The sequence below is a fragment of the Psammomys obesus genome, unplaced genomic scaffold, assembly GCF_907164565.1.
Source record: "Psammomys obesus unplaced genomic scaffold, mPsaObe1.curated_primary_1811, whole genome shotgun sequence".
Classification (NCBI taxonomy): Eukaryota; Metazoa; Chordata; class Mammalia; order Rodentia; family Muridae; genus Psammomys; species Psammomys obesus.
Genome location: NW_026585987.1, coordinates 5,680,836 through 5,701,629, shown reverse-complemented (window position 1 = coordinate 5,701,629; position 20,794 = coordinate 5,680,836). Strand labels below are relative to the sequence as shown.

Genomic DNA, 20,794 nt, shown 5'->3' with positions numbered 1-20,794 from the left:
TGTTTTCATAGTTATAATATAGGTTCCCATTTGTAATTTGTGATATGCTATAGAGTGTGTAGCTATAATTAATACGGAATTGCAGGTAGATACTATTAATTGAACACTGTTCCAATTAATTTTATTATTGGTTAAATCATTTCAAGAAAGTTATACTGTATCATACTCTAATACACTATTCTGATGTACTGTTCCTATTTTCATTAATTTAGAAGATATATAGATATTAAGAATACAGGTAGTGGATAAATCCACACATAAGGCGGTTTATTTTCCAAAAGCAGAGCTTATGACTACATCTCAACAGTAGAAAGAACTAAAACTAGTGTGATATCTGTTGGGGGCCAGTTTATATTTGGGCCTACTGAAAAAAAAAATCATAATAGAAAATTGTCAAACAATTCTTATGCCCTGTGAGAAGAAGGAGGCGCTGGGAGAGACTCAGAGGTGACAAGATGAATTTGATTGAACTGGAGCTTTGTTTCATTTGTGCGTGCACATGTGTGTGTGTATATGTGTGCAAGTGTGTGTGTGTGTGCACATGTGTGCTGATGAACCCTGCCATGCCAGATGCAGCAACTTTAGATGTCCATCCCTTCCACATTGCTCCAAACAGCATCTCATGTCGTTTGACACCACATATACCATACTAAGTAGCCTGGGGGGCACCTGCAGATTCTCCTGTCTCTGCATGCCATCTGCTAGGATTATCAACTAGGAGTGTAATTGTGTGTGTTTCCGTGGATGGCTTTTTATATGGGTCCCAGAATCTAACTCAGTTCCTCAGAGTTGCAAAGCAAAGGCTTTTGCATACTGAGCCATCTCCCAGCCCTAAGGACATTTCTTCATGGGTGACATGTAGAAAATCTTGGCACACTTAGCAAATTCAGGCCCTAAATTGTGCTGCAGAATATTCCACTGAAAACTCTCTAAATTATGGATAACTTGCTAAAAGATTGAGGCAATTCACTTAAATAATTTACTTAATTACCTCTTTAAAGGCATCTAAAAAGAAATATCAGCAGTGGAACCCATTGGAAGCAGAGAATAGAAATATAGTAATGTCTTAAACATGCATTTAAATAAATGTGTAGATGGCAAAACTGTATACAGCAACATGACTAAGCTTCATCATCCAAAACTTTTACCTTTTAAAGTGTATTCAAAAGGGTGAGAAGACACATCTCAAAAGTTATGCAAGACAATTACTTGTCCATCTACGGCAAGTCCATCTATGCCAAGTAAAAACTGAATATGTAGGATTAGCAACGGAGTCTTGAATTTGCTGAAATGTTACCTCTAGGTCTGTCAAACAAGGTCAGTCAGTTACTGCTCAGCTATTAAATCTTATCTATGGCTGAGTCAGAAGAAATAAACAGATTCTATCAAAAACCGCACTGCACGCTATGCTGGCAACAGGAATTGTAACATTGACTTTCCCTAACATGATAATGAAGTGGCGGGTCTTTTAAGGTCTCAGTCAAATGTAAAACAGACTAGATACTGATTACACTAACATAGAAAGTTCCTGAGGAACTCAACATTTGTCTCACAAGAATCTTAGCTGCACTGTGGTAGACAATGATTGTCAGCTTCATTTCCTTAGTGCTTTGAAGTCCCAAGCACATACCACTCACGGCCTTCCAAACCTTTGAAGGCTGCCTTAGTCACTGTTCTAGTGTGGCCAAGAGACAATGTGACCAAGGTAACTCTTATGGCAGGGAGCATGGCGGGAGGCATGACAGGCACAGTGCTGGAGAAGTACTTGAGAGTAACTGAGCCTAGTATGGGCTTTTGAAAGCTCAGTGTCTACCTCCAGTGACATACTTCCTTCAACAAGACCACACCTCCTAATCCTCATAGTCCTTTCAAAGAGTTCCACTCCCTGGTGACTAAGCTTTCAAATATATGATCATATGGGGGTCATTGCTATTCAAACTACCACAAAGGCTAATCCTCTCTCAAAAATGAAATAGATTATTTCTATGAATAAATTTTCATAAGTATGTCTTAGACATTTAAAACTCTTCATGGACATATACCTCTAAGAGCCCCTAAACATTCAGGGAGTCTATAATACACTTCTTTGGCAGGCTTGTGTCCAAATAATGGGATTTTTTTGTTTAAAGCTAGGAATTGCCTTCTTGGCATATCAAACTCCTACCAATTTTTTTTTAAAGTATCTCTTTTAAAATCAAGGTTTGAACAAAATGGCTTCTGAAATCTCTGTCTGTTTTTGGAAAAGAAAGGGAAGTCTTTCTGGGACATACACGGTGTGCCAGGTGTGCCACTGCAAACTTTTCTTTAAGCCTCACAACAGTCCTTTACAGATGAAAACTCCAAACACCAAAAGATAAGTATGAGTTCACAGGACTAGTCAGCTTTGGATTCTATCCCCTCCAGCCTCTGCCCTTCAGCCTCTGCTCTCCCCTCCAGCCTCTGCCCTCCTCAGCTCACACAGCAGTTTTCAATAAACAGCAACTATTCACCCTTGATACCATCAAGCCTGCTTCTCTCAACACAGCCCAGAGGCAGCTCATCTCCCTTATTAGTTGTGCAAACAGTAAGGACATTAGTTCTCAAAACCCCATGCATGCACCCCAAATTTAATGAATGGGATATGGTTGGCACATTTCAAGAGTTGGAATGCTTCTGTAGATGATGAAATAATATTACAGACTGAAACAGTGTTCTAAAATACTAAGGTCAAAAACCACTGCCAGTAAAGACAAGACAGTGTGGGGCGCTTAGCACACTACATGAAACTGTTCAGGTTGGTGCTACAGACTCGAGAAGTTTAGCCAAACACTTTTAAAATATATTTCTTTAAAACTCCTTAATCTGCGAATATTTCGCTATTTACAGCCCAGCCATACGCTAAATGTTTAAAATTTAATTATTGTGCTGATGATATTCCAAGAGCCATCATCTTCTCATTCTACCAGAGTGAGCTCACTGGCCTCTTCCATGCCAGGTGACCTTGTCTAGCTGCTCCCATATAAAGAACAGTACACATTTTGTTTTCTTTCTCCTTTTCCCATTCTCCTACTGTTTGTTTTTAAAATATTTTAAAAAAATTTTAAAATATATTTGCTGAAGTTGAAACTAAGAATTCTTTCTCTGGAAGATGGACGTATTGAAATCTCATCTACAACCCAGTTCGCCTCCACTGGTTGAGGATTTATCACTTGTTTTAGTGCTCTGGATTTTTACAAAACATTTTTCTCAGCTGCTCCCGGATACATCCAATAATCACACCTTTCAGATATCTTGAGTCTCTCTCTCTCTCTCTCTCTCTCTCTCTCTCTCTCTCTCTCTTTCTCTTTGCATTCTTCCTCTAGGCTTTGCCTCTCAGCACATATATTCCCTGATTGTCACCTTCTACTCTGAACAAAAGAGTAATGAAGTTTCCATGCCATCCATTTCCACTTGAGAAAGGAAACTTCTTTAGGAGGGTGTGTGTTTATGATTCTTGAAATGCAAGTGATCACACACAAAACCCCTGTGATCCTGAGAAAGAAGTGACTGTGTCCAAAGGTGAAAGGTGAGTTAGTGATGTCACTCAGGCAGAGCTGAAAGCAGTGCTCCTCAAGCAACCAAGAAAAAGAACTAATGGAGTAACTGACAGCAGAGAAGCTTGCCTTCTGTGAATGAAACCATCTTCTTTCCCATCTGGGGTGACCTACCCTTTCACTGCCACCCCAGATCTCAGCTGCCCTCTTCAACTGAGTCAATATAAGCTGTAAAATTTTTTTAAAAATTATATTCAATATTGATGACCTGTGGTGAGACAAAAAGAGATTTTTAATAACTTGGGAGCTTGGACAATATTGGAAATGAAGGTCAAGCTTGCTTCAGCATCCTAATGTTCCCCACATCAACATCTGTTCCTGTACTGGACCCCAAAGTTTAAAGGGAGGAGTAATGATTTGGTTGGAAGTGATGAAGGGTTAAAGGAAGATTTCCTTCCCATTTCCAGGCCATTTATGTGTCTCTACTTCCTTCTTCCTTTCTCTTTTCCATCTCTTTCCCCTCCAAAAAGTTAGGAAAAATCTTATTTCAGAAAGGATTAAAGACTAAATCAGGACATGAAGTAGATTTTCTGAAAACAGCTGGTCACGCTGGTTTATCACTCTTGCTCCTGTGGAGGACCTGGCTTCATAAAAACTGTGGGGATCTCTTCTATTGCTCTAAATGTACATAGTCTGAGGCTTCCATGAAGAGAGCCATTAAAAGTCCACATCTGTAAACCTCCGACGGCCTATGCTCTCCATTTCCTGACTTCATGGTCTAGGGTCTGTAATCATAATGCACACACAGAACCACATATGTTTGTGTGCGCAGTTTCTACCTCACCCAAAGCTTGCCTAGACCAAGCACCACAAGAATTTGATCTACATACGTTGCTTGTTATACCACACTCTCTAGCAACTAATGTGAGCTGTCCCCTCTCAGTAGTTGCCAGCCAAGTCCTATTGAATGCCTCAGCGGATGATTATTTTGTTGATAGAGCTGGACTCTGCCAACCAGCTGAAGAAGGTCACTTTGCAAGAATTCCGCTACTCTAGAATCCAATGCCATGGCAAAGTTTTATGTGGACTTAGGAAGGATCTTTGTCAGCTGGTTCACAGTGCCAGAGCTTAAAGAAATCTTACTCAGTCTGTTGTGAAGAAAAACAAAATTAATCTGGGGAAAAGTCTTTCCCTATCAGCAGAATTCAAATACCCTCCACATCAAGTAGATGTACTTTTTAAGTGCTTTGGTATAAGGGCTCGACCCTCTAACTTTCACTGGGCAGGCTTCTTTATTCCCAATTCGTCCTTAGGATCTCCTTTCTGGTTATGTTACCAAAATGTTTATTCAACATGTGTGATATTTATGACTACCTAGAATTCAGAAATTAAGAGGCAACCTAGCCAGTCCAGGGCAACCATATTCTCTTATACTGATGAGCATTGCCCTCAACCACCTAGACGCTACAGTGGTTTACACTTTCCATGCTGCCTTGACCACCAAACTGTTCTTTACAATAGTGCCTCAGGGGTCTGACCCTTTAGCTCCTCAGTAACAAAGATGTAACATTAGGCACTGAGTAGGGCCAAGCTTGCTTTTCAACTGGAAACAACTTTAGAACCAGGAGATGATAAAACCATCAGTCGCCATTCTCCTCTCAAGTGAATGCATCAAAGGCTTATATAACTTAAACACTAAAATAAAAATTCAATAAAGCAAATTTAGTGATCCACTATGGTTCAGGAAAGGCAATCAGTGGTTAAAGGCCAAACTACCATTTCATTACACAGAGATTTTTAGGGACACGATGTGAACTTTGGCACAGAAAATTTTGTGTAAATATCAAGTGTGTTGTGGTGAAGGCTTAACTGTTTATTTTCCTGTCTCAATATTAATTTCCTGAGTCACATCCATATGAATAGATGAATGGATAGATGATAGATAATAGATAGATGATAGATAGATAGATAGATAGATAGATAGATAGATAGATAGATAGAGGTTTCTAACTAAAAACTGGTTCCAAAGTACTATCATAAGCCAGTCACTTGGCAGTCTGGAATATGAAATTATTAAATAATGCCTTTGCACTTATGGTGCGTTAGCACCAGATATGCTTTTCAAAGTTGTGACTATGCAACAACAATGCTGTGTGTACAGCAGAGTGGGGCCTCAGAGACAGCAATAAGAATTCACAGGAAGAGTTGAACGCACTTGTAATGCACCACAGAGAGGAGCTTACAGGTATGTTTGGTAAGAATAAGCACCTGTCAAAGATTCCGGGAAGCCCAAGATACCCACACTTCCTATGGCAGGCACCTCTTCCCTGGCCAGGACGGAGTTTCTTATAGTTGGCCTGACTGTGTGCTGGATACTGCTTCTTGCTCCATCTTCTCAGAGTGAATAGGAAAGGAAACTGCTTCTTTTCTTTACTGCATTCTCCCTTCGTTAAATCACCTTCAGGACAACTAAGTGTTCCAGAAATAGGTGTCAGTAAAAAACAGGTATTTTAGTGCAATCGGAAAGGGCTTCTGCTTTATTACCAGCATAAAGCATTCATGAAATCAATTTTCAGTACCTGCTGGATTAGGCTGATATGAGAACTAGCTTTCCACAGCCCACCGTCTTCATTCCAGGATGATTTGACAGGACTGGTATTTTATCATGAATACAAAGAGGATGAGCATATTCTCCTAATATATTCATTACTTGCCTCTCTGCAGTGGTAAATAATATACATATGGTAATTTGAGAGACATAGTGTTCTCATTGCTCTTTTTTTATTCTGGGAACTCTGTCTGCCTTTGGAAAATGCTGCAAAAATCAAAGGCAAAATTACCTCAAAATTTGATTTTAGATTCCTTCTATTCTCACTTTTTGGTGCCCACACAAGATATATTTCTTATTTTCTGTTTTGACATGTATTTTTAGGTAGCTTCTGCTATCGATCTTGCAATCTTATTGTACAACCTTTTAGAATGATTGTACAACCTTCTAGAATGATTCAAAGAAGCAATCTATGTATTCATTAATAAACATATATTAAATACCTACTATGACCCAGGCACTGTACTAAATATTTAAAAAAATAAGGAACATAGAAGCCTCTGACCCAGACCCGTTCTTGTTTTTCAAACTATTATAAAACCTATGGCATTATATTAAGACAGAAAGGTCTGTGGACTAGATGCCATAAACAGAAACAAATGAATAATGAATGACAAGCTGAAAGAACGTGAGTGCTTGGCAGAGCATGAGTCAAATTAACAGACATAAACTGATAAGCTAAAACAAAACAGGATCAGACCGCTGGACCCAGGGGAGCCATTTTTATAGACTAGACTTGAAGGGGCTGAGTTTTTAGACTGGAATATGAAGGCAGATCTGTAGGATGGTTTTCTTAGAAATAAGTGAAAATAAGCTGTTTGACTCTGTCTGTGTGGATTTGATTTACGTGGCTTGTACTATCAGAATATATGCCATTCAAGATCAGGAATTTCTTCATGTATATACTTAAAAGTATCCATTAACCTATTATTTTAGATCAATTGGACTTTGTTGAAAACAAAAGAAACTAAAGGTAGGCTTTTCTCGACTTTGTGTTTAGATGAGGCAGCAATGGAAGCAAATCAGTGAACAAATGCATCAGAAATAGATATTGTGATATATGCTGCTACAAAGAAGACAAATGATCAGAAGGTATCTGTCTGCAAATACTTTGCGTGTGGTTGTCAGGACCAGCTGACCATGCAGGGGAGAGGGGAGTTTTAGAGAGAAAACAAAATAGTTAACTGATATTTGCAAAAGAGAATTCTGCCTGGGCAATAGCAGCATTATATCAGACAATAGCAGATCAGGGTAAGCAAGCTACAAGTGTTTCTACAGTCTGACGCCTACTTTTATAGCTCAGGTGTCCTGGGATCCTGTTTGTTTGCTTAACGTAATCCCATGGCTTAGTCCACGTCACAACAAATGAATTTCATAGCTGTAATCAAAACCTATGGTCCACAGATCTAAAACTATAACAATCTGGTTGACCATTTGTGTAATTGTTTTGTTATCTTCTTTATCCTTACTAGATGAGGTCTTACTTAACTGCCCTAGTTGACCTGAGCACCTGGGTTTTAGCAATCCTAATAGCCCAGACTTCAGAGTAAGATGGCTCCCAGCTCTGCCTTATTTTTATTCTTCTTCTGCTTTTTAAATAGTTCTATAAGTTCACACCAACAGTTATCTAGATACTCCGTTAAAGTATACCTGGTAATGATGCTGATACTGGTTAAAATAATGTATTAAGTATTTCTGTTATGACCACCATTTAATGCTCAGAAATGGCGTAGCGGGGTTGCTGTTACCCAGTTTTATAGATGTGAAAACTAAGTACAGAGAGATAAAGTAACTTGCTTAATGCCTTAATGCAAGGAAGTGGTATCATTAAGGTGTAAAGCCAAACGACCTGGTCAGTTCACTATTTTCATCTGTCTTTATGATTTGTTGCTCTGAAACCTCACCATCATCCTAGACCCCGCTCCCTACTGAAAACTTCCTGCCTGTCCCTAGTTTCCACAAGCAAACAGCTTGTGCTAAAACATTCAGGGACTGTTTTGAAGTAAATTTTGCAATTATTCCTTAGGTAGCATTTAAAATGAGAGTTCCAAGTGATTTCTTCTCAGGCTTCATTTAGAGGTATTGAATAGAGTAATTAGCATTTTTGAGAATGCTCCTTGACATCATAGTGTTGGGCACCTGTAATGTCAGTATGTGGGAGACTGAGCTGGAGACTGAGTGGCCAGGTCTGGACAAAATAAAAGCTTACAAGGACCAGAGGCAAGGGAAAAGCAAGAGAGGGAAAGACAGAGGAAGGGGAAGGAAAGAGAGACTCCCACTACCTACTCTGACAAACCAAGTTGTTCCTTTAGCTCTTCGAAGATGCTCACTATTGAATATCTTAGACTTAGCCCCTCCTTCATTGTGGAGAATGAAGCCTTTAGAACTAACACTCATCCCCCTTCCCTGTACTTCTTAAGTCTCCTCCATACACCGTTAGCATTCCAACACAGAATTCCCAGATGATTGTCACCAAAATTCCATACAGACTTGGTACAAATGTGAGCAGACTGATCTGAAAATGCTAATTCTAAAATGTTCAGTTCAACCTAAGCATCTACTAAGTCCTATCCTTGACACTTAAATATAAATAATATCTATGAAAGGCTTTCAAATGTCTTGCCAGACTCTTCTTTTTATTTGGGGGGAGGTGTGATTGTTTAGTAAGCTTCCAAAAGTTGCTTGTCTTAGGTAGGCATTGAATTGAAAGATATACATTTGAAAATTACTTTTTTCCCCTCTCTGAACTAAATTTGAGTAAGTATAGCATGCTAAGTAAGCATGACTGATCACACAGATGAACATGACCCTTACTCTCATGGAAGGGTCTTGTAGAATCTGCTCCATTCCAAAACAGTTTACAATCTTTATAACATTTCAACGTCTTCTTGTGCCAAGTGAAATGTGAGTTAACAGACAGATGCCTCAGGTGCTCATAATAAACAGAGGATAATACCATAGCCCTAAGCCATGGCACCTAAGACTTGAATGTGATCCTTAAAGGATAGAATAAGGAAAATAGATCAAATTTGGATGGAAGGAAGAAAAACTAGACATAGAAGAGTCAAGAATAACACCCAGATCTACATCTGCATCTGTTTAATTAGTATCTTCTCCATACATTTTAAATATGTCAAAAATGTATAAAGATCCATTCAAATAGCCTGTAAGTTTCCATGCAGTGGGAGTAAGAGATCAATTCTCAGTAGTAAACAAATATAAAATATTTGGACCTCAATCTCAGCCTTTTCATCTTAATAACAATACTGCCAATTATTGTCAGTTATTAATATTTAATATTGGTTTATCTTTTAGTTAAACAGTGGTTATTCCTAAACGAGTTGTATACCCAAATCACCACACAGAGACTAGGATTTACTCAGTTAACATAGAGCACAATGCTGGGCAATGATTACTCCATCCTAAACCTCCAAGCCCACATAGCTTCCTCCCATTCAGAATTTCCAACATTATACTTGCTTTTAGTCATATCTTAGGTCCGATTCATCTCTCCTCTCAGTTCCAAGTCCTGTCCTGCCAATCTCTGCTCCCCCACTCTCTTCTTCTTCTCCCTTCCAGACCAGAATGTCCCACCCTATTCTCTCCCTTGCTCAGCATTGTGGGTAGTGGTTTTATTTACAATACAGAGAACAAATGGTGGGATGTTTGCACAAACTTGAGACAGGTGATGCTTAGAATAAGCATCACAACATCACAATGCAATGTCTGGACTGAAGTCAGATAGTGGGGTAGAGAAATCAGCATTTGAATGAGCAAGGGTAAATTGTATACATTCCACAAGAACATTATACCAACATTTTCCCCTTTAAGTCCAATAAAAAGCCCATTTTCTTTCAACGCAATAATAATTATGGAACAGTTATGAAAACTGTCAGGTAAGATTTACATGTGCAATGACCAGTTCACGTGCATTTGGCAACTTGGGAGAAAGTATTTCATTAACTATCCTATCTTGACAAGTTTAGAGTTCTATACCTAAATTAACTTTTATCCATATTGGTATTACCTATATGAAAATATTTTCTTAAATTTTAAACAACTTAAGCTTAATTGTGGCAATATATCTATTTGGTTTTCAACCCTACCAGACACTTGAGAAGGAATAAAATTAGTTACTGAAGTAAATAAGAAATGCATGTTAGCAGATTCCAAAAAAAAAAATAGTTGACAGAGACAGTTTGCTGCCTGAACAGTCACCCACAACTCTCTATAACTTTGGAGCATCATCTTCAGCCTTCTGGCTCAGAATATTTGACAGACATATATGCAAAGCAGGAACTATTTAGGACTTGTTAACCCTGTCTTAGCAGAGTTCTGCAGTCGAATTGTCCTGCATATAAGCTTGCTCATTTTTGACAAAAATTCTGTCTGTTGTAAAACGAGGGCATTTTCTTTTGGCCTAGGTGGCTCATTTGCCACATTTGAAGCCATCTCCAGACTGAGGTTCTTCAATGCTCATCATCTTCTTTGAGGTAGGCGGGTGCTGCCAGGAGATGATCTGCCTCATGGTCAAACAATCTTTAAAATAATAAAGACATTTTTAAATGCCATATTCTGTAGGCCTCTGAAGTTTTTGAAGACTTACCTATCTTTATGTAATCAACCTGTCTACACAATCATATCTATCTGTTAAACCTGGGATGTATACTTTTGTGATAAATTAGACTAGTGTCTGACATGACCATGAGCTGATTAACTAGCAATTAACTTGCATTACCTAATACCCTAAATAGTTTGTAATAGCAGTTTAAAAATATTGGAAGTAACCTTGAATTTGTATCAATATACTAAAAATAGACTTACAACATATAATGTATTAAAAAATAGACTTATTTTTTCATCAATATACAAAATCCTATACCAGAGTTAAAAATAAACATATTTGAGAATAACAAATAAAGCCATAAATTGAGTAGATTCAATAATCTACCTTTTGTTTTATTATTCCTGTAAGATATCCCTGTGTTTCCCTTTCTTTCTTTTTAACCCCTTTTCTCCTTATCTAAGAAAAAAAGAGAAAACGAAAAAAGAGAAATTCCTGATTTTAACCTTGCATTTTCTCTGAATAAGACCATTCATAATTTATAACCATCTCCCAATGACAATAAACATTCATAGCCATAGAAAAAAACCAAAAACCTACCCAACCCCCCTTAAAGGAAATTGGATGTTGTTCTCATGAATTTTTTTCTAGTTGATGTTTTGGACACACAGAAATCCTGTTAGGTGGTCCAAAGGAAACTGGGAAAAATGGTTAATTAAGCAAGCATTAACATTTGTGGTCCAGTCTTTGAATGTAGAGAATTTTTCAGGCTTAATAGAAGTCCTGTTTGGAACAGTCTAAAATGCTGGACCAATTGAGATTAGTAGCTTTTTTCAAAGCTCTCTTGGGAGCAGGCTTTGAGGAGAAACAGCAATTGAAGCAGTTCATGCAGGAATAAGCAGAATGCTGGAACATGCAAGATGCTGGAACAGATGTGTCAATGTCTCAGCACACTGGAAGGATGAACTCTGTCAGGTTTGATCCAGCATCTCTAGTGTCCAGTTCTTTTTTTTTCTGCAAACTTATGCTTTCTCACAAATATTATACAGTCCTAAAATTATAAATGTATGAGATGTGCAGGATGAAACTAAACTGTAAACCAATTTTATCTATGCCAATTAAAAGAATGGCATAATAAATTTGAGGATATTGTAGCCAAGGATTTATTGGCCATGTATTGTTGAAGTTCTGGCTGGAGACATTTTTTTTAATGTCTCAGTCAGTTTCAGAGTTGTTCCCATGTGAAGGGATCAGCACTGTATGTTACCTGTTCTGTTTAGTCTTCTTGTTTTCTCTCTTCTTTTGTGTGGCCAAGACCCTAAAGTGATCTTCCTCTGTGAATATATGCAAAACCTCTTCCCCAGCCTAACATATTCCCTGTTCTCCATTTTGGAATTAGGACCTTTATATGCTGCTCTAATGCAGCAGTCCTTTTTAAATTCCACTGTGTCTAAGCAGGTGTGTTACTTATCGCATTTAAACATTTTAAAATTGATAAATCATTAATCTATTTTAGAAAGATATTATATTTCCCTTTTATATGTTTTATGATCATCTTTTTTAAAATTACTGTTAGTTTCATAATTGTTTGACCTGTAGGATTATAGGTTATATCTGTAACAGGTTTCATGTCATAATGTCTAAAATATCGTTGAATTCCAATGGATATACATGCTGAAGTATCATTAGCCCTAATTTGCAAGGGCATCTCCAAAACATTCACCATCTATAACAAATATATAATCTTAGGATCATGGTCTCCAGAATTTAACTCAAAAGCTCATTGTAATTCTGATTATGCGTCTATGGCACAGTGCATGTTTTTTAGGTCTCCAAACTCTGTAAAATGGAGCACACCAGCCACTGTATGACCTTGTTCCAAGACAACAATAAACAGGATCTGCATTTCTACTTTAACATATAGACCTTCATCTAGTAATTAAACCTTGACAGAACACATATAATTCTCAGTCTGATCAAGTTGGCCTATAGGTGAAGACTTTCTCTCCAGCATCTCAATGGGCTACCATTTTACAGTATCTTCAAACCTCTGAGGATTTTTTTCATCTGGAACCACCTCTTTTGGTGTTATTTTAAGTATCAGATTGGATTGCTCTGAAGGCTCTATTTTGATTCAAAGATTCCCCCAACCTCTGTTCTATGGTCTTTAATTTAGCGTCTATTTTCTCAGTTTCTTCTTTTTCCAAGTCTGTCTTATCCTGATTTTTCCCAAAGAGGATATGTAAAACTGAAATCATCACAGAAAAAGTATTTGTATGCTAAGAGAAATAAACTCAAATGGTATCCAGAAGAACTCTGTCATTGTGCCTTTCTCCATTTTCAACATAGAAAATTATCTTTTTTAATCTCAAAACCTCCCCCTAAGGACTTTACTTTCTTAGACCCAGCTTCCCTCCTAGACCCTACCAGTTCAGATGCTTGAGGCTTCTCTCTCTGTCTCTGGCTCCTGCTTCCAAGGAGAGATATTTTTCCTGCCTCCTTCACTGGATCCTGACCCCTCCCTCACTCTGGAAAGTCATTGGGTCCACAAATGTTTGCTCCTCAGATGTGCAAGAATCCCTTCTCAAACGAATTTCGCTTTCTGCCTTGGCTAGCAAAGTCTGGCTTTGAGAACCACTTTTTTTTTCCTCTACCAAAGAAATTGACTCTCTGGAGTTTGTACATAACATTTTTTTTGTTGTTGTTGTTTTTCTGCAGCCTGCTGGAGGCCTTGCTGCTCCGCAGGGGGTCTGTGTAATCAGCAATATGTGAGCTCCTAGTTTAGGAACTGCCATTTGTTGCTTTGTTTTTAAGGAACAGAACTAAAAAACTCCTCTATAGTTTTACTTTCCATGTAAGTTCTTCCTAGATTATTGTAAATTCTGCCCCACAATGCAATGTCCAGATTGCAATGTCCAGATAGTGGGGTAGAGAAATTAGCATTTGAATGAACAAGGGTAAATTGTATACATTCCACAAGAACATTATACCAACAGCCAACGGTTTCGTAGTTCCATGCTGCACATTAAATAATATGTTCATGGTGAATACAGCCTCATGTGATAGGTCCTATCTTTGAACATCAGCATGATACTTCTGTTAGACTTATATTCTGTTAGCTGTAATACCAAGCATCATTAGCCAGGGACTTAAGCAAATGAGAAGCTATCCTCCCCCTTCCCCCCCCCCCCACCATCCCAGGCATTAAAGACTGCCAGGCTAACAATCTCTGATTGATTAGAAGCAAGTGAGGTATCAGGGAATCAGCTGTTTAATCTTCGGTTGTTAGCATCCCGGATCCAAAGATAACTTCCCCACATCAGCTTCAAGTTTGTGCTCCAAGAAAGAAAGTGAATAGCAAAAACAGCAGAAAGTCAAGGCCAGCTAAAGAGCTTTACCAAAAATAAAAAGATAAAAAATAAATCCCTCAGGTCATTTGCTAAGTATATTAATAAAGACTGTCTCTCATGGCTATCATACATGCAGTTTTTTTATTCCGTTAGGTGCACTGATTCACTAAGCTTCTGTTAGTGATGAAAAGATAGAAGAAGAGATATTGTGTAGACATATGGTATCACGTTCACATGTAATGTTTAAAATAAACATGCCTGGCAGGGCTGCTGGCCATCCGAAGAAATGCTCAGATGATAGCAGGTGACACAGCTGGATGACTGCCTTTGGTTCTGTTTTCTATTAGTTCATCCTCCCTTGCCCTGTGTTATCAAATCTAAATCTTTCAGGGACAAGATTTTGTTTTGCATATATTCTTTATCATCCTCTGCTCGCTTTTCTTAAAGGAGATGAATGCCTGAATTATTCATTTGGAGCCCAGTGAAAAGACAGCCGCAGTTACTACGTATTCCACTTTCTCTAAAATGAACAGCTCCTTTGAATGATGGCTACATCATCCACAATTCCAGGGAACAATTGATTATAAAACTGGCAGATGGATATAGACTCTGAAAGTTTCTCATAGCTCATTAGACTACCCAAAAGACTTAAGAAAATAAAAGGAATAAGGAGGTCTGCCTGAAGTAGAGTGCTTCAGGCATAATAGAAGGTCAGAAGTTCCTTTATTTTCATTTATTAAGTTGAACTGAACTAGTAAGAAGACACCCAGCATTATACAAAAGCAAATACAGTTAGTTCCTTAATGAGTCACACCTTTTGTTCCTGACTGTAACATATACAATAGTGCATTATTTTTTACCCAAATAGATGTACAATAACCATAATGTTCAAAGGCTGAGAAATAAAAATTAAAAAACAAAACAAAACAAAACCAAAAAAGAAAGAAAAACCTCATGAGTAAATTATTACTATCTAGAGGGGAAGTTATATTTTTAAAGCTTATAGTTTTATTTTTCCAATTTAAATTTTAAAATAATACTTTTTTGTATTTCTAGAAATGCTATGCTAGTATATCCTAGGTTATTGAAATTGACAATAGACTACCAAGAAAAAAGTATACATGTAATATTCAATATATAAATTAGCTTCAGTAAAACTTTTGAGTCATTACTTCCACTAAACTGTCTCCTAAATTGAAATTATTCTATGGACTATGAAAGTTAGAATATAATGGGCACCTTATTTTGTTACTTAATCATCACCTTGTGCTTTGTCTCCTTTTTATGTTTGAAGTACAGACATAGTGTCCTAGGAAAGTCATGTGGATATAATGATCTGATTTTCTTGGTTAGTATAATATAATAGATTATTTTCTTTCTTCTGAACATTTTAGATTCCTAAATGAGTTTTTTTTTTATTTTAAATGCTTCCCAAGAGGAACTCATTTTATTAGTAGTACTTCTTGACATTAGATAGGGTAGGGTAAATATGAATATACTAGCACCCTTCTAAATAAACTCCCTATGGAACCTTTCAACTGAATGAAAAATATACTCTACATCAAAAGTCAATTCAGAAGACCTGTGTTTTCTTCCCTACACCTTGTAATTTTTTACTTTAACAGCCTTTTTCTTCTGGTAAGAATATTTTAAATATGTTTTATTATCTACTTGGAGCACATCATATAATTTTTGGTATATTATAACTTACTTAGAATATAATTTTCTTGATAATGACAATTAATACCTGTGTCTTTGTTAGGTTTTCTGTTGTTATAATAAAAACACTATGACCAAAAGCAACTTGGGAAGGAAAGGGTAACAATCAGCTTATAAGTCACATATCACAGGCTGCCACTGAGGAAAGGCAGGGCAGGAACTCAAACCGGGCAGGAACCAAGAAGGAGATGTGCAGAAACAATGGAGGAGTGTTGCTCGTTGACGTGCTCCCCATGGCTTGTTCTACCTGCTTTCCTATAACACCCAGCACCCCATTTGCCCAAGAATGGCACCATCTTCATGAGCTGGGCCCTCCTACAACAGCGTCAATCAAGAAAATGTACTTCACAAACTTGCCTACAAGCAAATTTATGGAGACATTTTCTTAATTGACAGTCCATCTTCCCAAATGACTCTAGTTTTTATCAGGTTGTCATAAAACTTACCAGCAACCCATGTCTTCGTGGGTGTATTGAAATAAACACATCTCCAGCCATGCTGCTTTCCTTTTAGGAATTTGTAAGTAACCCTGCAAACTGCTCTGGTCTCTAACTGCCACCCTCTTACATTTGAAGTATAAAGAAGTTTGAAATGGGAACTAAGGAATGGCGCAGTGCAGATGCCCTTCCATTCAACTCTCCACACATATCACTTCTCAGCCATGAATCTTACTGGCCTGTAACTTTCATATGACCACCAAAATATACAACTGTTTTTTAATCCTTTCCTCTTCCCCTTACATTCCCAGTCCTTTCTTGTTGTTCCTCCCTCACAAAACAGCAAACATGAAAAAATGAGAAACTTCCTGATTCAATGAAAATAACAATCTTTTGCTGTTCGTTGTGATAAAATACCTGTAGCACATTTAGTATCCTAATCATTTTAGATGCATAGTTAAGTAGTATTAAGTACAATCACACCATTGACAACAATCCCCAGCACACTTTAGTCTTGAAACACTGAAACCACCATGATATATATATTTTAGCATGTATCAATGTCTTTTTAAAGATGGTTCTTCCTGAAGATCCATAGTTGTTTATCACACAGAACTGAAATAGCCTATCTTTATGCTGCACTAATCAGTCCTTTTAAATAATTCTAAGTCTTAAGCCTAACAGTAGCCAAGACAAAGCCGTTATGCTCTTAAACACGGTTCTAAAGTATATCCATCTTAAATAGCTACTTCAGCTTGTAAAATTAAATTAGTCATTTTAGTGTTTCTACTGCCTGGCTTCACCAGCATATATGTGCCTTCTCATTAAAGTAGCCCATGCGTTACAGCCATTGTTGCTCTGTGGATCTTCATGTCTTCCTTTGCTATTTAATGTTTCTTTGAAGTCAAAGAATAGCTCTTCGTGATATGCATCCGAATGTGCAGCTAAACCACAGAACTTATCCTTACAGAGGAAAGATGTAGTGAAGGATCAGGTCAAATGGGAAGACAGCCTTGAGAAAGACAATGGCTTTCCTGCTGAATTTCTTGGAATGGCCAACAGGTGGGAGGCCTGAAGGATGAGACCAGCAGCACAGCATGCTCCTTCATATCCTTTCAGTTAGTCACAACTCTTTCTTACTTTTAGGTCCCATGTAAAAATGTTCTAAAAAGAAAAGAAATTATACTGATTTTGGGGGAAAAAAAATCTTGACTCGTGAAGAAAGTTTAGGCTCATTATTTAGATTCATTATAGCACAGTCATTGAAAACATGAGATCTTTAAACCAACCACTAACTTTCTCCAAGCTTCTTTTCTTTATGTCTAGAAAGAGGATAGTGGTATCTATTAGTGTCTTCTAACACCTGAGAGGATTAAGCAATGTGCAGCCAGCCTCCTCAGTCTGCTTGCTGACAGATAACCACATGAGCAGAGTGGTTAAAGCAGCACTTTCCTTCCTCTGCCTCTCTGCATATGTCCTGTTATTAGAGCTTAAAGAACCTTTTATTCAGGCTTTATTCTTCTTTGTTCATTTTGCTCCCTCTCCTCAAAGACAAGAGAGTTCAAGGCTCATTGGTTATCATCAACGTCTCTTAGAAATTCAGTGAAAATGCAAAATGGCAGACCCCACTCCAGACTTATGAGTCAAATATCATAAAAATGGAGCTAAGCTGTCAGTGTTTTCATATGCCTTCAAGATGGTTCCAGTGCACACTGAAGTTTGAAGGAATTGTAGAGAACAGCAGTTTGGATAGACTAGCTATGATCCAGGAAGCCAGTGGCAGAGGATGGAGCAGAGACAGGACTATAACAGGAAATGGACCGCTTAGACCTTATGTTGTGAGGACACTGGCGGTTGTGACTAACAGGTCCTTATTGCCACCTTTCTCTGTCAGTGCAGTGGTCTCCAACAAAGACTGAAATGGTTTCCCAAAAGAATTTCATAATGAAATATCTTTGTCTGTCTGTCTGTCTGTCTCTGCCTCTCCCTCCCTTCTTCCCTTCTTTCTCTGTCTTTCTTTCCATTTCTAGTTATCAAACACAGGGCCATCTTCATGGCAGTATGCCAGTGAGGCACACGTGCTACCACTAAGCTGCATCCTCAGCCCTGGAAATACTTATCGTCGTGACAGAGTTGGTACCGACATCTCCATGATCAAGGCAGAACCACCATAGTCCGTGCATTCAATTAAATACCTTACAATGCACGTAGTAGCACCTCAGTAAAACAAAATTAACAGCTTAAAATGTCAATAATGCTGAGCTTGAGAAACCTTATAGCGACTTTCTAACACACTTACCTCTCCTCGCTATTGATTGCTTCTCTATCTGGTACCCTAAAAATTCTTCAGGTAACTTTTGTGAAATGTTGTGTTCCCAGATATGTTTGAGAGAGAGAGTTCAACAAAATCCCCAAAATACTGTTAAAACAATGTCACTGTACTTGTGTGTGTGTTTATAGAAAACTTAGGGGGCTAGGCATAGCTATCATCAAATTCTCAATGGTAGTCTTCCATTTCTCCTTTCTCTCCTCATGGTTTCTGCTCACTCACCATTTCTGTTTAGCAGTTATCTCAGCCCAGGAGAAAGGAAGGCCATCTGTTGCCCTGCCACTTACCCACCTTTCACATTCTACTTATTGTTACGTTCTTTTCTCATTTCATTATCATTGTTTCTTCCCTTTCTCTTCCAGAAAAATTCCCAACTTGGGGAACCTGATTATCACTGCTTTTCCAAATTTCACAAGCAGACTCAGGGGCCTGTGACCACTCTACACAGAGAAGTCCATGGCTCCTGGTCACAGCCAGCACAGGGAAGAAAGACAAAAAGGCACCCTATGCAGAACATGGCTGTCCAAGGGAAAGACATGTACCAAGCCAGACACAGGACCAGGAAACTCATGAGGTTAGGTACAATCTAGAAAAACCCAAGATTCCTGGAAATATGGGAGGACAGTAGATTATGGCAAGGACAAGCTGCAGGTAGAGAATGGTAGCAGTAAATTGGACCCGGTGATGCACACCTGTAATCCCAGCATTCTGGGAGGCTGAGGCAAGCGAATCTTTGTGAGTTTGAGGCCAGCCTGGTCCGCAAAGTGAGAATGGTAACTCCCACTCAGAGTTAAGCACATGAGCAGAGTGGTAATATCTACTCAGGTAACAGAGCGTCAGGGAGAAGTGTCCAGGCTCAAGTGTCAGATACCAGACAAAAACGAGGCAGAACCAGCACACACAGAAAAGTAAGGAATGACCACTCACCTTAAACCAACAGGTGAAGTGGTGTGCTTCCCTCTCTTGAAGACTTTGTTCTTTTCTTTTATCACCAGAAGCCAATACACACAAAAGCTAGGGTCAAGAGGTTTGGAAACAAGACTGCTAAAGTGCTGGGCATACTGAGGAAGCTGTGTGCAGTGGCAAAGGCATCTAGAGCCACTTGATTTCTCTTGTTCCGGTTCTCTGCAGGCATTCCTTTTCCATTTGTCCCTCTCTTCATCTCTTCTTCAAGACTTTTTCCCCATCGCTGACTTCACTAGGACAGGATTCTTTTATTTTCTTGACTAACTAGTAAATTGCTTCTTTCCTAACTCTTAATTTTAAAAGCAACAGAATAGAGCTCTCAAGGGGAAAATAAAAAAAAAATTCAAAACCACATTAAATTGCATTTGTACTTATGTAAACATGCATGAATTGTTCTTTATGCCAGTAGATTCAAAGGCAAAAACAAACAAAAATCATTCTTTACTCCAGTGTTACAGACAGTTAGCAGGACTGGGGTATGTAACATCAATCCCAAGAAATGTATTAAAGAAATATTTCCACACATGGCTGCCTTTTAGAATGTAACTTCATAAATGTTCTATTGTCATGAAGAGACACCATAACCAAAGCAATTCTTATAAAAGAAAGTATTTTTAGGGCTTGCTTATGATTTCAGAGGTTTAGTCCATAATTATCATGGCAGAAATCATGTAGGTACTGGAGACATACCTGATCCACTAGGATCCAGTAAGAGACATACCTACACCTTGATCTGCAGGCAGTAGGATGAGAGAGAGAGAGAGACTGAACCTGGCTTGGGCTTTTGAAGCTCCAAAGCCCACTGGAAGTGACACATTCACTCCAACAAGGCCACATCTGCTAATGCCATTCCCTAACCATTCAAATATATGAACCTACGGGGGCCATTCTTATTCAAACCACCACAGCTTGCATCAGACTCCCCTATAAATTAGTAGGAGTTCTAGCCAAACTTTCAACTTACTTTGAAAGTTCCTCAAATGATTATGAGGTACAAAGAGTTTGGGGCAACAAAGGTTGTCTTTAAAAATCCTAACTGCTGGCTTGCTATCTTGCCATTCAACTCTTCACCAACAAGTAAATTTTCAATCAAAACCACATTAGTTTTGATTAGTTGAGTGAAATCTCTGTTCATTGTGTTTCAACTTATGACTTGAGATCAAGTGGGTGGTTATTTATTTCTATCAAGTCAACCTTTTGCCATCCCTTAGCCAAAATAATAAATACTAGTTGTTAGTTTAATCTTCAACTTTGTTTCTTAGTATTTTAAATTATTCAGATACAACTTTGGAATGAGAATGAGTGAAGA

At 38.2% G+C, this 20,794-nt stretch overlaps 1 protein-coding gene across 5 annotated transcripts in view; it reads left to right on the top strand.

Annotated features, from left to right (window-relative positions):
• Positions 1 to 20,794, top strand: part of Prlr (prolactin receptor) — a 199,129-nt gene that overhangs the window by 101,089 nt on the left and 77,246 nt on the right. The window contains exon 1 of one of the 5 annotated variants that reach the window (XM_055601033.1): positions 7,158 to 7,212. The exons of the other annotated variants lie outside the window; for them this stretch is intronic. The gene's annotated coding sequence lies outside the window, so the exon portion shown is untranslated. Of the gene's footprint in view, positions 1 to 7,157; positions 7,213 to 20,794 lie in introns of those variants that run through there. 5 annotated transcript variants of the gene reach the window in all.